The following is a 15181-nucleotide window of genomic DNA, read 5'->3' on the forward strand; positions in this document are numbered from 1 at the left end:
CCTGCGGTAGCTGCAAGGCCAAGAGTGGCTCCTCGTGAGCTGTGGTGAAAGGGGGGGGGAACGCACTCCCCTTTTCCACCACTTCACGGTGAGCATGTCTTGCTCTCAGTGCGCTGGGAAATCATTCCTGCATTTTGCTTTTGCTAATTTTATCAGCTGCGGGGAAGGAGTGAAGCTTTACTGGCAGGGGAAAACCCCGCAAAGGTGAAGGAACTTCAAAGAGCTGACCCACGGAGAAGAATAATAATAATAATAATAATAATAATAATAATAATAATAAATTATTAGTAGTAGTACTAATAGTATTAGTATTATTAGTATTTCTACCCCACCCATCTGGCTGGGTTTCCCCAGCCACTCTGGGTGGCTCCCAACAGAATATTAAAAACACAATAAAACATCAAACATTAAAAGCTTCCCTACACAATGCTGCCTTCAGATGTCTTCTGAAAGTCAGATACAGTGGTACCTTGGGTTAAGTACTTAATTCATTCCGGAGGTCCGTTCTTAACCTGAAACTGTTCTTAACCTGAAGCACCACTTTAGCTAATGGGGCCTCCCGCTGCTGCCGCACTGCCGGAGCACGATTTGTGTTCTCACCCTGAAGCAAAGTTCTTAACCCAAGGTACTATTTCTGGGTTAGTGGAGGTTGTAACCTGAAGCGTATGTAACCTGAAGCGTATGTAACCCGGGGTACCACTGTAGTTGTTTATCTCCTCGACATCTGATGGGAGGGCGTTCCACAGGGCGGGCGCCACCACCGAGAAGGCCCTCTGCCTGGTTCTCTATAACCTCACTTCTTGCAGTGAGGGAACCGCCAGAAGGCCCTCGGAGCTGGACCTCAGTGTCTGGGATGAACGATGGGGGTGGAGACTCTCCTTCAGGTATACTGGGCATTGTCCACGCAATCCACACATCAGTTCTCGGTGGGCTTCTTTCTTTAAAACCTCAAGAATCATGGAATTGTAGACTTGGGAAGAAACCCCCATTTAGTCGAACCCCACACATGTGTGGGGCCACCCTCGAAGCAAACTTATAGGTTTTAACGCATGAAATGTGGGGCGACTTTGCACACACATTGTGGGCCTGCGGTATCATTTTCATTTATTTTACTTGGTAAGATTTACGTGGCGCTTTCTTCATAAGCTGCCGCTTTGCGGTTTTATCACGATGGGGTGGAGTTTACAGGTTGCAATATGAACAAAAAATAAATCTACAAATATTTCCATGTGGTTAAATGAAACGCTATCCTGTATTCGGAATAGAATCATAGAATCATAGAGTTGGAAGAGACCACAAGGGCCATCGAGTTCAACCCCCTGCCAAGCAGGAAACACCATCAGAGCACTCCTGACATATGGTTGTCAAGCCTCTGCTTAAAGACCTCCAAAGTAGGAGACTCCACCACACTCCTTGGCAGCAAATTCCACTGTCAAACAGCTCTTACTGTCAGGAAGTTCTTCCTAATGTTTAAGTGGAATCTTCTTTCTTGTAGTTTGCATCCATTGCTCCGTGTCCGCTTCTCTGGAGCAGCAGAAAACAACCTTTCTCCCTCCTCTATGTGACATCCTTTTATATATTTGAACATGGCTATCATATCACCCCTTAACCTCCTCTTCTCCAGGCTAAATAAAACGTGGGTAAACATGTAGACACGGTATTTATCGGAATATTTAGGTCGTTAAATTTGTACGCAGCTTGATTGTAAAATAAAATAAAATAAAATGGGGGAAGCCTCAAAGTGATTTATGAGGATACAATTAGTAATTTAAAAACAAATAAACATAATAAAAGCAGAGTAAAAAGCAGAGACATCACCTTGCTGACAAAGGTCCGTATAGTTAAAGCTATGGTCTTCCCAGTAGTGATGTATGGAAGTGAGAGCTGGACCATAAAGAAGGCTGATTGCCGAATAATTGATGCTTTTGAATTCTGGTGCTGGAGGAGACTCTTGAGAGTCCCATGGACTGCAAGAAGATCAAACCTATCCATCCTGAAGGAAATCAGCCCTGAGTGCTCACTGGAAGGACAGATCCTGAAGCTGAGACTCCAATACTTTGGCCACCTCATGAGAAGAGAAGACTCCCTGGAGAAGACCCTGATGTTGGGAAAGATGGAGGGCACAAGGAGAAGGGAGGTGACAGAGGACAAGATGGTTGGACAGTGTTGCACCCCATTCCCCGTTGAGGGCTAGAAACTTGTGTTTGAAAATAAACAAGAGAGCGAGAGAAATGTGAACACCTTTGGCAAGGTGTGGCATCACTAAAGTTTTCCCTTTCTGTTGTCACAAGGCCACGAAGTCCTCTGCCGAGTGAAGTCTGGTTCCCCAACCTAACAACAACAACAACAACAACAATAATAATTTTATTATTTATTATTTATACCCTGACAATCTGGCTGGGTTTCCCCAGCCACTCGGGGTGGCTCCCAACAGAATATTAAAAACACAATAAAACATCAAACATTAAAAGCTTCCCTACACAGGGTTGCCTTCAGATGTCTTCTAAAACTCAGATAGTTGTTTATCTCCTCAACATCTGGTGGGAGGGTGTTCCACAGGCCGGGTGCCACTACCGAGAAGGCCCTCTGCCTGGTTCCCTGTAACCTCATTTCTCGCAGTGATGCAACCGCCAGAAGGCCCTCGTCGCTGGACCTCAGTGTCCGGGCTGAACAATGGGGGTGGAGACGCTCCTTCAGGTATACTGGGCCGAGGCCATTGAGGGCTTTAAAGGTCAGCACCAACACTTTGAATTGTGCTCGGAAATGTACTGGGAACCAGTGTAGGTCTTTCAAGACCAGTGTTATATGGTCTCGGCGGCTGCTCCCAGTCACCAGTCTAGCTGCTGCATTCTTGATTAATTGTAGTTTCTGGGTCACCTTCAAAGGTAGCCCCACATAGAGCACATTGCAGTAGTCCAAGCGCGAGATAACCAGAGCATGCACCACTCTGGCGAGACAGTCTGCGGGCAGGGAGGGTCTCAGCCTGCGTACCAGATGGAGTTGGTACACAGCTGCCCTGGACACAGAATTGACCTGTGCCTCCATGGACAGCTGTGAGTCCAAAATGACTCCCAGGCTGCGCACCTGGTCCTTCAGGGGCACAGTTACCCCATTCAGGACCAGGGAGTCCCCCACACCCGCCCCGTCCCCCAAAACAGTACTTCTGTCTTGTCAGGATTCAACCTCAATCTATTAGCCGCCATCCATCCTCCAACTGCCTCCAGACACTCACACAGGACCTTCACTGGTTCCGATTTAAAAGAGAGGTAGAGCTGGGTATCTGGCCCTCACAGGGTTGTTGGAAGGAAGAACACCATATACACCACCTTGAGCTCCTTGGATTGGATGAAAGGGGATGGCTCAGTCGGTTGAGCATGAGACTCTCAATCTCAGGGCTGTGGGTTCAAGCCCCACGTTGGGCAAAAGATTTCCGCGTCGCACGGGGTTGGACTAGATGACCCTGGGGGTCCCCTTCCCACTCTATGATTGCGTCTCATCAGGGCCAGGAAGGGCCCTTCTTTTCCTCCACGTCTGGGATAGGGATCCTGCGGCCCTCCAGATATTGCTGTGTTCCAACTCCCAGCAGCCCCTGCAAGAAAGCGTAACCGATGGACAGGGGCATGATGGGGGATGTAGTCCAGAAACATCTGGAGAGGCATGGGCTGCCCATCCCTGGCTCTGTGCTCTCTAGGCTGCCAAGACTAAGTGGCAAGGCAACGGGATGCCATTTTGCAATTTCAAAGGATGTCGGGCATCCTGGTCTGCTGGTTCTTTCAGAAAGTGTGGACTATGGAGAGATAAAATCGGATCTGGAAATATGGAAACATCATGAGAGGCAGGACTGAGATTTGGATATGCTTTGACGTTCTGACTGTGGGAAGTCATAAAATCAAAATTACAATTCGGAAGACAATTTGATCTTTTTTTATTTTTATTGGATTATGATTTGATACGTTAATTGGATGTTTTTTATTGGAAAATTAATAAACACTCTAACAAAACAAAAAGAAAGTGTGGATTTAAGGCTGTGTGGAGATAAACTTTCGAACCAAAGCATGTTTTAAGAAGAGCGTGGAATGTATAAGAGCTTTGGAATGACGCAGTTAAAAATGCCGTCGCCATATTGGAAAGTTCTGTCGGAGGTCTTGAGTCTGGGAGGAGAAATCTGTTTGGACTGATTTGGACTGATTTGGACATTAACGCAGTAACAAGAAGATGATCAGAATCCCCCTTCGGATCTTGAAATATGGGTCCCACCAACAAAATTTAAAATTCGGCTTTGTAATTCGGAATTTATGTGATGTGATTTAATTTGATTTGATTGGCCGGTTAATAAAAAATATTTTTTTAAAAAAAGAAAGTGTGGACTACACAGGCTTACCATTAAAATGTGAGCTCAATCCTAGCTATAGGGTGAGCTGAGAATGTGGGGGTGCTCAGCACTTTGTGCATCCCCCTAAAAAGCCCCAAACTTGTCAGGTGGTGGTTTGGGATGTGGAGAGCTATTTGCTGGGTTAACCACTCTCAGTTTTGCTCAGCTCTGCTAATTGTTAATTCAAACAGCGGCTGAGGCAGATTCCTTCCCTCTCCCTTGCTCTTCCCGTGCCAACCGCTGCAGCCAGCTGATGGATGCCCCGCAAAAGGGCCATGATTAACTGCCGGGGACTCAATAACAGATACACCAACATCCCTGTGCCACCCGTTCCCTAGAGTCCCATGCCCTGCCAAGTTGGGAAAGTTTAGTGGCCAGAGAATGGGAGCCAAGATTTCTTGGGGGTGTCTCAAAATTAGGACACTAGTAATATTATCAATGCTGAAGAAAGCTTCCCTTTAATGAAACTCACTGGGTGACCCTGGACCAGGCACCAGCTCTCAGCCTAGCCTACTTTGCAGGGCCGTTGTGAGGATAAAACAGGAAAACAATGCATGCCTCATTGAGCTCCTTGGAAGAAAGGCGGACTATAAGTAGAAATATAATATGAAGTATAAAACAACAAAAACTAGTACTAGCTGCCTCTAAAGCCTTGGATAAACAGGAGGGTCTTAACCAGGGGTAGGCAACCTAAGGCCCATGGGCCGGATGCTGCCCAATCACCTTCTCAATCCGGCCCACGGACAGTCCGGGAATCAGTGTGTTTTTACATGAGTAGAATGTGTCCTTTTATTTAAAATGCATCTCTGGGTTATTTGTGGGGCATAGGAGAACCAAGGTACCACTGTATACACGAACACAGCTTCTCAGGAGCATCAGGTCCTACTGGTCAATGCCAGTGTCTGGATTTAATGCAGCCCAAAGTTATTTTTTCATCTTTTTCAAGATAAAAATTAGTTGAGCCCACAAACCCATTGTAATTATAGACAATGCATCCTTCTTCTCTTGCTATGTTTTACTTGCTGTATTATTGTTGTTGTTGTTGTTGTTGTTGTTGTTGTTGTTGTTATTACTACTACTACAGTGGACGCTTGGGTTGTGAACGTGATCCATGCAGGAGGCATGTTCGCCACTCGCCCGTCTGCACACGCGCAGGTTGTGATTTCAGCGCTTCTGCGCATGCGCAAAACGCGATTTAGCACTTCTGCGCATGCACAAGCGCTGAAACCTGGAAGTAACCCGTTCCGGTACTTGCGGGTTTGGCACGGTGTGCAACCCGAAAGCACGCAACCCAAAGCATCTGTATTATTATCATCTTAGTAAATCACATAACTGTATCCTAGGCTTCTTCACTGGCAATTGTGAAAACTTTTCTTATTCTTTTAAAAACTATTTCCCCCCTTTCCTCTGTTTTTTCTTTTGATATTAAAGTTCTGTAAATTGGTGTGTGTTTGTGTGTGTGTGTGTGATCACGTACTTACCACTCAAAAGTGGTGCACCTGGGGAGCTGCTGTTTGCCCCGCCTGAAAGGGCAGGGCTGGCATTGGTGTAATCCAGACACATCTTTGGGCTCCCCTGAAAGAAGAGAGGGTGCCCAGGAGATCTCCGCACTTCTCGCTTTCTGAGACGCAGGCAGTTGCACCCGACTCTGCGATAGCAGCCAGAAAACAGAGAGATGAGAAAGAGAGAGAGGGAGAGGGAGAGATAGAGAGAGACTACTGCCACTATTAATAGCTGAGCTGGTGAGATTCTAAAAGCTGAGATTTTCACACACACAAATGCACGTCATTTGCACTGCGGAAAGAGGGACTTCCCAGAGGCCCGTGACGCACTCAGCTCCACACCTGATAATCTGTGCGCTGTCACTGACATCTGCAAACATTGTCAGCCCAACGTGAGGTGAACCCAGGCAGCGTCTTGAATTTAGAGCCAGGCTCCAGGACTCAGCCAGGAAGACCGGCCCTACTATTAGCTAGTGTGAGGCATCTGCTTCAGGCGGCGGATGCTGGGTGTTGGCCGCCCCGAGCCCTTGGCCATTCGCCTCCATTGGAAGGTGGAGCCGTGTGTGAGCCGCATGGCCTGCCCACCAACTGGCAGCCCTCGGGTATGCAGGAGGATGCTGTCCTTACAAAAGGCTGCTGCCTGTTGAGTTGGCTTCTCTGCTGGCCGCTAAAGACCTGCCCGTTTTCAGAGAGTCGCACAAGTATCTCGTAGGCGAGCTGTGGTCGCCTCGCTGTGTCGCAGGAACCCTTCCCCCCATCATTCAGTTTGTACAAACTCGACACACACACACTCTCACACACGACATACGCTACGCTTCTGTTATAAATTCATAGAAAATCAACCATACATCGGATCTGCACCGTTCCACTTTTATTTTACTCCATGAAGGAAGGACTACAAAACGGGGAAGGTTTGATACAGGGCAGCCATAAGCCCTTGAGCATACCAGCACATACACAGGAGGCCCTGCCCAGTTGGCATGACAACCTTGATGGTCCCAGACAGAAGACCGTCAAGGTCACAAAGGACTTGCACATGGGAGTGGATTCAACATGGACTGAAACATGGACAATGATCAGATCTTCCCTCTGGGGGCAGAAAACTCCCATCTCCCCTTTGTCCTCTGGAAATGACACATGGGGAGGGGGAAAGGTGGAACCAGCCAGGTGACAAGATACTCAGGTTACCTTCACAACTCCTCCCTCAACTCCTCCTTTTGTGATGTGTCAATGATGTGGTCATGATGTAGTTGTGATGTAGTTCTAGGGATGTAGTTTGGGGGATTAGTAACTAATAAAAGTTGGGGTCTTCTTTTGTTCTGGGCTTCCATCTTGTTCCACCTGGTGGCAGGTGGGAGTCCTGTCGCAACAGTCTTCAATAAAGACCAAGCCTACTGGCTGCTGTTTTGCTCTGGTATTCCTGGCTGGTGTCCTTGTTTTATTGTCAAAGGGAGCCCTCAGATTTCTCCTCCTCTGTGTCCGGGCTGAATAATGGGGGTGGAAACGCTCCTTCAGGTATACAGGTTGTTTGTGGGGCCTGCCTGGTGTTTTTACATGAGTAGAATGTGTTCTTTTATTGAAAATGCATCTCTGGGTTATTTGTAGGGCATAGGAATTCGTTCATTTCCCCCCCAAAAAATATAGTCCAGCCCCCACAAGGTCTGAGGGACAGTGGACTGGCCCCCTGCTGAAAAAGTTTGCTGACCCCTGCTCTAAAGGAACCACAGGGTGGAAAAGCAGAGAGGCAGAAAGTGAGAAACTGCCTTTGTGGAACTTTCTAGAATGATTCAAGCCGAGAAAAAAGCCAATTAACCACTGGGGCTGGCATGCAAGGAGAGCTGCCTAGGAATGACTGAGCGGACATTAACGGCAACCGCAGTCTCTGAATGCATGCCTTGGAACAGGCAAATCTGTTCCTTTCAGCGCCTCTCGCTTTCTAATTTCACCCTGCTCCCTGTCTTAAAATCAGTTTTCTGCATTTCCAAAAGAGCTTGTGGTTTTATTTTGATTTTATGAAGTCCTGGTGGAAGTCCACCAGCGTTTTCACTGGTTGGGGAGGAGGTTAAATGAGGAAGGGGCACTGGCGGAGGAACAGGGGTGCGGGGGGAGCGCGCAGCCCCTGGCGGCACGATCCTGGTGGGGTGCCATCGCAGCTGCCTCTCCCCGGGCGCTGGGTGCCACACCCCCCCATAGCTGTCAACCTTCCCTTATTTGGCGGGAAAGTCCCTTATCCCAGCGCCGTGTCCCGCTGCTGTCCCTTATTGATGATGTCCCTTAAATTTCCCGGGTTTCAAAGGAAGCAGCTCCTCTCCCTCCCTCCCTGCTGGCCAGGGAGGAGGGAGGCTCCAACTGTGTTGCTTGGCTGCGTTGCTCACCCAATAAAGAGTCTAAGAATGACTGGGGGGTGGAGCTTGCATGCCTTGTGCCAATCAAATCGGCCGCGTTGCCTGGGGACTCACTTTTGCTCAGTGCTTCCCAGCGGAGAGGTGACGGTGGTTTTCCCTGCTGCATCCCCTTTGCCGGGTTGTTGCGCTGTGGGAACTACCGCTTGAGGCTTCGTTTGGCTGCTGGCTGGGCTTTCTGCCTTTGGTGCTTTGGCTCAGAGGGGCTCTACTCTATGTGTGTGTGTGTGTGTGAGAGAGAGAGAGAGAGAGAGAGAGAGAGAGAGAGAGAGAGAGAGAGAGAGAATGTGTCACTTAAGCTGATAGTAGGAATGCTGTAGCTTCACACACTTACCTTCACACAATGTGCAATTAACTTGGGGGATTTTTTTAACACGGGATGTGGTGAGGTCAGTACTTTAGATTCACAAGAGGATCTGAGAGATGAATGGGAGATACAGTTTGTCAGTATTAAAAGGTAAAGGGACCCCTGACCATTAGGTCCAGTCGTGACCGACTCTGGGGTTGCGGCGCTCATCTCACTTTATTGGCCGAGGGAGCTTCTGGGTCATGTGGCCAGCATGACTAAACCGCTTCTGGGGAACCAGAGCAGCGCACGGAAACGCCATTTACCTTCCCGCCGGAGTGGTACCTATTTATCTACTTGCACTTTGATGTGCTTTCGAACTGCTAGGTGGGCAGGATTTATTGTCAGTATTAATATAGTTGTCAGTATTAATGGACAGCTAAATCGAAACTTAACCCCAGAAGTTAGGACCAAGATTCAAATCCTGACTGGGTAACTTTGTTCACTAGTAACATTGAACCAAGAGGACGAGATGGTTGGATAGTGTTCTCGAAGCTACCAGCATGAGTTTGACCAAATTGCAGGAGGCAGTGGAACAAAGGAGTGCCTGGGACAGGTGAGGCTGCTGATCCCTTATTTTTGAGGCTGCTGATCCCTTATTTTCAAATCTGAAAGTTGACAGCCATGACTCCCCTGCAGGTGGCGCGCCATGCCCCCAGGACGCTCATCACGGCCAAGCGGGCAGCACGCCGTGCCCCCCAGGACGCCGCCAGCCACGCCCCCACCTGCTCTCTGTGCTCCGCCCCTGCCAGAGCTTGAAGCTCCGCCCCTGAGAAGGGGAGGTCCTTACCAGAGTAGAATGGCAAACCAAGCTGATGGACTATGCCGAAATGGCAAATCTGATTGGAAAACTCGGGAAGCCAGAGGACAAAAATGTTACAAAAGAATGGGGATTTTTTTAAGGTTGTCTAAGAGACCATTTCCCCCTCTTCTTCTCCCTCCCCCCCCTTTTTTGTGCCTACTTTCTTGGTCTTTCTCGTTTCGATTTGTTAAGAAAGAGATAAAAATGTAATATGAAAACTTCAGCAAGTTAAAAGTGATGTTGTGTAATTTTTCTATTTATATGTTGTTGAAATCGGTTAATTGTAATGAATTGATGTAGCAATTACTGTGGGTTTTTCCCCTTTGTTATTGTTGAATTCTAAATAAAGTACTATTCTTTAAAAAAAAATACAACAACAAAAATAAATAAATAAACAAGAGACCACTGTAAGCAGATGGAAACAGTGGCAGGATTTTCATTTCACTTGTAGTGTAACAATTACCATGGAAAATATGGGTTAGAGTTTGAAAGAAGATGCACTTTTAAATGTTCAAATTGAGACTCCAGGGAGGGGGTGGGGAGTCCTGAGATTTGGAGGAATCTCTGTACATGAATATGTATTTGAATTTTTAAACTAATTTTGTATTGGAAAATCAAATAAAAATGATTTTTTAAAAAATATGAGGAAGGGCCGAAGCATGTACACCAAACCTTAAGCTTGGGGTATAAATGGAATAAAGCGAATAAATAAGCAAAACAATAAATGATTACTCAAAGGCCTAGGCTGCAGGGTGCCCCTACTTTCAGCTCAGAACAACAGGTACAAACAGAGTCAACACCTGCGCTGATTTCTAATGTAACAAGTGTGGTTTTCTGGGGGTATTTAAAGCACAGTCCAGCTCCCCAGTGCAGGAACAAATCTGGCACAGTGGTACCTTGGTTTAAGAACAGCTTAGTTTATGAACAACTTGGATTGAGAACGCTGCAAACCCGGAAGTAGGTGTTTTGGTTTGTGAACATTTCCTTGGAAGCAGAACATGTTTTGCTTCCTTTTGAGTGTGTTCCATTTGTAAATTGAGTCCCCCGCTGCCAGTCAGAGGCTTCCTGTTGAGTCTGTTGGCTGTGGAGTCCTGAGCACCCACACAACATACAGGTGATATTTGGAGCTTTTGTTTTTGCTATTTTTTACATTTTTGTTTGTGTGGCTTTTTCATTTTTTTTACTGTGACTTGTTCTTCATTTTAAAGGACTGGCTTGTGACTTCGCTTTTGTGACTGTGGCTTGTGACCTCATTTTTGTGACTTGTTTTTGTGACTGTTCAGCTACTGGTTGATTGTGTGACTGCGGAAATGGATAAAAGCCCCCCCCCCATCCAAACAATGACTATCATCAGTGCACGTAAGGGAAAAAAATAAATTTTAATTTTTATCATCTACAATAATGTCTTATTTATTTTATAGTACAGTGGTGCCTCACAAGACGAAAATAATCCGTTCCGCGAGTCTCTTCGTCTAGCGGTTTTTTCGTCTTGCGAATCAACCCTATTAGCGGCTTAGCGGCTTAGCGCTATTAGCGGATTAGCGGCTATTAAAGGCTTAGCGGCTTAGCAGCTAAAAGGCTATTAGCGGCTTAGCAGCTTAGGAAAAGGGGGGGAAGCGGAAAAAAATCGGAACACTCACAAGACGTTTTCGTCTTGCGAAGCAAGCCCATAGGGAAATTCGTCTTGTGAAGCAGCTCAAAAACGGAAAACCCTTTTGTCTAGCAGGTTTTCCGTCTTGCGAGGCATTCGTCTTGCGGGGCACCACTGTACAGTATATTGATTATTGCCTTCATTTTATGGATCAATAGTCTCGTTAAGTTGCTGTTTTAGGGGTTGTTTTTCATCGTCTGGAACGGATTAATCCATTTCCCATTACTTTCTATGGGAAAGCGCGCCTTGGTTTAAGAATGCTTTGGACTTCCGGAACATATTAAGTTTGTAAACCGAGGTACCACTGTACTTTAAAAGATATGGGCTCACAGATAACATTTGCATAAAACTGGCACACGCTCGTTGCTGTGTCGATGCGCGAATGTGGAATTTAAAAGTCACAAAAGGCAAGCCAGCCAATTTCCCACCCGAATTACCCAATTAAATTGATTGTTAACCCCACCCCAAATTAGCTCTTACTTCATTCATTTAACCCCTAATTGACAGGACATGTTGCGACGCCAAACCCGTCAATTAGCCCCAGTCATTATCCCTCACATCTCCTCCGGATAAAGTGGCTTCATTTATTTATTATGTAAAATTTATACACTATTGATTGTTTAAAAAATCACACCAAACAAACCTCAAAGCGGATTACACAAAAAAGGGGGGGGGGTTAGAGAAAAAGCAAGAAAAATCAACAACCCTCCTTTAAAACATACAGAAGTTAAAATACTAAGGAAGATTAAAGTTACATCCACTTTCTAAGCATTGGCTTTCTAAGCCAAACCTGAATGTTTTTCGCAGGCACCAAAGAGAGTACAGTGAATGATGGCCATGATGTTGATTTATATCCTGCCTTTTGGCCAGAACAGGACTCACGGCAGCTTACACAAATTGGAACAAAATATTGTTTATTCCTCTCCAGGCTCCCCCAAATACTAATACAGTGGTACCTTGGTTCCCAAACGCTGAAAATCCAGAAGTGTTCCAGTTTTTGAACATTTTTCAGAAGCCACTCTGGGCGGCTTCCAATCGAGTGTTAAAACAATACAGCATTAAATATTAAAAACTTCCCTAAACAGGGCTGCCTTCAGATGTCTTTTAAAGAGAAGATAGCCGCTTATTTCCTTCACATCTGAAGGGAGGGCGTTCCACAGGGCGTGCCCTCTGCCTGGTTCCCTGTAACCTCACTTCTCGCAATGAAGGAACCGCCAGAAGGCCCTCGGTGCTGGATCTCAGTGTCCGGGCAGAAAGATTGGGGTGGAGACGCTCCTTCAGGTATACAGGACCGAGGCCGTTTAGGGCTTTAAAGGTCAGCACCAACACTTTGAATTGTGCTCGGAAACGTACTGGGAGCCAATGCAGATCTCTCAGGACTGGTGTTATGTGGTCCCGGCGGCCGCTCCCAGTCACCAGTCTAGCTGCCACATTCTGGATTAATTGCAGTTTCCGGGTCACCTTCAAAGGTAGCCCCACGCAGAGCGCATTGCAGTAGTCCAAGTGGGAGATAACCAGAGCATGCACCACTCTGGTGAGACAGTCTGTGGGCAGGGAGGGTCTCAGCCTGTGTACCAAATGGAGCTGGGAGACAGCTGCGCTGGACACATAATTGACCTGTGCCTCCATGTGAATCCAAAATGACTCCCAGGCTGCGCACCTGGTCCTTCAGGGGCACAGTGACCCCATTCAGGACCCGGGAGTCCTCCACACCCGCCCACCTCCTGTCCCCCAAAAACAGTACTTCTGTCTTGTCGGGATTCAACCTCAATCTGTTAGCTGCCACGTTCCATTTCAAACCAGAAGAACGGAGCCGGCTGGGTCCGCCTAATGGCCTTACCAGTCCAGCATCCTGTTTTCACACCGGCCGATTAGATGCCTGTGGGGAATCCCCAAGCAGAATTCAAACACGAGAGCAGCCTTCTCCTCCTATGGCTTCCAGCAGCTGGGATTCAAAGCGTTGCTGCCTCTGATTATGGATTCAGAGCAGGGCCTTTATATGTAGTATCCATCCACAGACTTCACCTCCTCTGTGAATTTGCCCAGTCCTCTTTTAGGACCCTCGTACCTACGGGCCCACCTCTCCCGGTATGCCCCGTGGAGGACCTTAAGGTCCATAAATAGCAACACCCTAGAGGTGCCCGAAGGAAGTCAGATTAGCCTCAACCAGAGCCAGGGCCTTTTCAACACTGGCCCCGGACTGGTGAAACGCTCTGTCTCATGAGACCAGGGCCCTGCAGGATCTGATTTCTTTCCGCAGGGCCTGTAAGTCAGAGTTGTTCTGCCTGGCCTTTGGCTTGGAATCAACTTGATCCCCTTCCCCTCTTTCCTTTCTCCTTCTGTGATGGAACTCCTATTTGGGGACTTCCTTGGCTTTTTTCTGGCCCACGTAGGACCAGTCTGGATAGCTGGCCTTGCTGAAGATTTGACGTTTTCATCCCCCAAAAGTTTTTGATTTGAGTTTCTACTGAAATAAGGCTGCATTTTAATGTATTTTAATCTTGTTTTTAAGTTGTATTTTAATCAATTGTTTTATACCTGGTGTTAGCTGCCCTGAGCCTGGTCTTGGCTGGGGAGGGCGGGGTATAAATAAAAAATTATTATTTATTATTACAGTCGTACCTCAGGTTAAGTATTTAATTCGTTCTGGAGGTCCATTCTTAACCTGAAACTGTTCTTAACCTGAAGCACCACTTTAGCTAATGGGGCCTCCTGCTGCTGCTGCGCCGCTGGAGCATGATTTCTGTTCTCATCATGAAGCAAAGTTCTTAACCCGAAGCACTATTTCTGGGTTAGCAGAGTCTGTAACCTGAAGCGTATGTAACCTGAGAAACCACTGTATTATAAAAGCCACCCAAAATGGCGACCATCACCGTCCCCTATGGGTGGGAGTTCCACAGTTTAACTATACGCTGTGTGAAGGACTTCCTACCATCTTTTCTCAGTTGTCCAACATTCAGCTTCTTGGAATGTCTTCGAGCTATAGCTGGTTTTGACCTACAAAGCCTTAAATGACTCAGGACCACAATAACTCAAGGACTGCCCTCTTTCCATATGAACCTACCCAGACCCAGAGTTCATCTTCTGAGGCCCTCCTTCGCGTGCCTCCTCCTCGAGGGTGGCAACACGAGAACGGGGCCTTCTCTGCAGTGGCTCCCATCTGTGTAAGGCTTTCCCCAGGAAAGTTCGCCTGGTGCCTTCATTACACACCTTTAGGCACCAGGCAAAATAATTTCTTTTTAACCAGGCCTTTGGTTGTCCTGATTGACATCCTATGCCCTTTTAAAATGTGCGTTTTTTTGGGGGGGGGTTGTTATTGGGTTGTTGTTTTTAATTCGATTATATATTTTGTGGTTTTATATTTTGATTTTGTTCTGTGAACCGCCCTGAGCCTCTGACTATAGGGCAGTATATCAATAATAATAATAATAATAATAATAATAATAATAATAATAATTTATTTATACCCTGCCCATCTGGCTGGGCTTCCCCAGCCACTCTGGGCGGCTTCCAAAAAATATGAAAATACTGTAATACATCAAACATTAAAAGCTTCCCTAAACAGGGCTGCCTTCAGATGTCTTCTAAAAGTCTGGTAGTTGTGGTTCTCTTTGACATTTGGTGGGAGGGCATTCCACAGAGCAGGTGCCACTACCGAGAAGGCCCTCTGCCTGGTTCCCTGTAACTTGGCTTCTCAGAGTGAGGGAACCACCAGAAGGCCCTCGGTGTTGGACCTCAGTGTCCGGGCTGAATGATGGGGGTGGAGACGCTCCTTCAGGTATACTGGGCCAAGGCCGTTTAGGGCTTTGTGCTCGGAAACATACTGGGAGCCAATGTCTTTCAAGACCGGTGTTATGTGGTCCCAGCGGCCGCTCCCAGTCCCCAGTCTAGCTGCCACGTTCTGGATTAGTTGTAGTTTCCGGGTCACCTTCAAAGGTAGCCCCACGTAGAGCGCATTGCAGTAGTCCAAGCGGGAGATAACCAGAGCACGCACCACTCTGGTGAGGCAGTCTGCGGGCAGGTAGGGTCTCAGCCTGCATACCAGATGGAGCTGGTAAACAGCCGCCCTGGACACAGATAATAATAATATTGTGAGAGGGAGAAAA

At 47.1% G+C, this 15181-nt stretch overlaps 1 long non-coding RNA gene across 1 annotated transcript in view; it reads left to right on the forward strand.

Annotated features, from left to right (window-relative positions):
• The window catches only part of LOC308590626, a 145820-nt gene that overhangs the window by 18146 nt on the left and 112493 nt on the right, over window positions 1-15181 (forward strand). The gene's annotated exons all lie outside the window — the stretch shown is intronic.

The sequence above is a fragment of the Podarcis bocagei genome (genome assembly GCF_964188305.1).
Source record: "Podarcis bocagei genome assembly, chromosome: 7".
In the NCBI taxonomy this organism is placed as follows: domain Eukaryota; kingdom Metazoa; phylum Chordata; class Lepidosauria; order Squamata; family Lacertidae; genus Podarcis; species Podarcis bocagei.